The sequence below is a fragment of the Mobula birostris genome, chromosome 13 (assembly GCF_030028105.1).
Source record: "Mobula birostris isolate sMobBir1 chromosome 13, sMobBir1.hap1, whole genome shotgun sequence".
Lineage (NCBI taxonomy): Eukaryota > Metazoa > Chordata > Chondrichthyes > Myliobatiformes > Myliobatidae > Mobula > Mobula birostris.
This window is the reverse complement of record NC_092382.1, coordinates 15459091-15461413: the sequence shown is the minus strand read 5'-3', so window position 1 is coordinate 15461413 and position 2323 is coordinate 15459091. Positions and strand designations below refer to the sequence as shown.

The window sequence follows — 2323 nt, the reverse complement described above, 5'->3', positions numbered from 1 at the left end:
ATGATGAAATCAATAAACCACTGTAATTTCCTGTCTTGGTGTCGGACTCGAGTCTCACTAGAGGAGAAACAGTACCCTGGGGTTACTGCTGCCCACCGCACCCGGTGAACTGCAATAATGGTGTGAGCTCCTCACACTGGTACGGCAGCGTCTCAGCTCCAGGCTGAGGGATGTCAGTCTGATAGTGTCTGGTCCCCAGGATCTGTTCACTCCCCATCCCGGCTGACCACCGCATCCTCTCACGCCAGATACTCGCACTATCCTGATCCCCACCTTCCTGCGTGCTTTCTTGCTCTCACAGTCAAAAACAATAAAGGAGATTGGAAGCTCATATACTGTATAATATCGGACCCACGTCCACCAAGGTCGCAAACAGAAGGGAACAGAAGCAATCAACACGGGCTGAAGCTCCCTCTTTACAGACCTGGCACACAAACCCGGGGCCAGACAGAGTCAAGCTTCCTCCGCACAGACCCAGCTCACACCCCCACAATCAAAGCATCTCATAATCTTATACACCTCTATCAGGCCACCTCTCATCCTCTGTTGCTCCAAGGAGAAAAGGCCAAGTTCACTCAACCTATTCTCATAAGGCATGCTCCCCAATCCAGGCAATATCCTTGTAAATCTCCTCTGCACCCTCCCCATGGTTTCCATATCCTTCCTGTAGTGAAGCGACCAGATCTGAGCCAGTACTCCAAGTGGGGTCTGACCAGTGTCTATATAGCTGCAACATTACCTCTCGGCTCCTAAATTCAATGCCACGATTGTTGAAGGCCAATATACCGTACACCTTCTTAACCACGGAGTCAACCTGCACAGCTGCTTTGAGCATCCTATGGACTCGGACCTCAAGAACCCTCTGATGCTCCACACTGCCAGGAGTCTTACCATTAACACTACCTGTAAAAGTACAACGAAGGAATAGGGAAAAAGCCTAAGAAGGTTAATGCGTACGGATAACTGCATTCTACTCTTTATTTGTTGTTTAATCTCCCCGAGGGGAGGTGCAGCATTCCGAGGGGCACTGCAATACTGGGTCGATGCACGGAGCGGACGAAGGAAGCCCCTATTCCATCTTCCTGTTCCAAAAATCAATGTAATATATGGTCCCAGATAAGGGACGCATCAGATTTTAAACTGATAAGAACTGATTTTTTTGAAAAATATACTTTATTCAGAAATATTACAAAATAAAATTATTTGCAAAAAAACATTTGTTGACCCTAAGTCCTTATAGAATAAATAAAGTTATTTACAATAAATCATGTGTTTACTCTGTCCTTATTCAAAATAAAGATGTTTACAATAAATCATTCATTGACTCTCATTCCTTTACTGATGTTCCATTACAGTCTATACCTTTCCACATTTCCAGCCACTCCTGTAGCACGATGTTGATTCACCTATCCACACCACTGAGGAGAGGAATACTCTTCGCCACCCGACTCCTCGCACTCCCGCGCGCGGGTGACAAACCGAAAACTGTGGTCCTTCTCCAGCCGGCTTTTGCGGTGGCTGCACCAAGTTTGAGTGCATCCCTCAGCACGTGATTTATAATTTAAATTTTTAATATTTACTATCGATTTGTACTCCAGGGAGCACGAAGAGCAGAATCAAATATCGCTGTGATGATTGTACGCTCTAGTATCAATTGTTTGGCAACAATAAAGTACTCCTGCAGCTGAGAATGTGCCAGTCGGCAGCACATTCTCCCACGGACATCTCCATGTGCTGGTAAATCATCAATTTTCGGGCCGACCGAAGAGCGTCCTTCACCGAGTTGATGCTCTGACAGCAGCACCGGATGTTGGTCTCCATGTGCGTCCCCGGGAACAGCCCGTAGATCAGAGAGTCCTCGGTTACGCAGCTGCTGGGGTTGAAACGTGACACCGTCCCTTCTGTCATCCTCCACACCCTCTCTGCGAACTGACAGTGTGCGAAGAGGTGGGTCACAGACTCCTCCTCACTGCAGTCCTCCCGTGAGCAGTGGGGAGCGGAGACGATGTTCCAGGCGTACAGGAGGGATCTGACTGGGAAGGCCCCTCTCATCGCCAGCCAGGCGAGGTATTGGTGACTGTTGGTGAGGTCTGGCGATGAGGCATTTTGCCAGATGAACTGGACGGTCTGCTCAAGGAACCACCCCACTGTGTCCATCTCGTCCTTCTCCTGCAGTGCCTGCAGGACATTATGTGCCGACCACTGCCTGATGACCCTGTGGTCAAAGGCGTTCTCCTGGAAGAACTTTGCTACGTGGGATAGGTATGCCGGCAACGACCAGCTGACTGGGGCGTTGCGCGGGAGTGGGGCCAGACCCATCCTT

The 2323-nt window shown here is 49.2% G+C and overlaps 1 non-coding gene across 1 annotated transcript; it reads right to left on the bottom strand.

Annotated features, from left to right (window-relative positions):
- Window positions 1–1002: 1002 nt before the first annotated feature.
- Window positions 1003–1185, bottom strand: LOC140208778 (U2 spliceosomal RNA). The gene has a single exon (XR_011888933.1). It is a non-coding gene; the product is annotated as a U2 spliceosomal RNA (small nuclear RNA).
- Between the last annotated feature and the right edge of the window lie 1138 nt (window positions 1186–2323).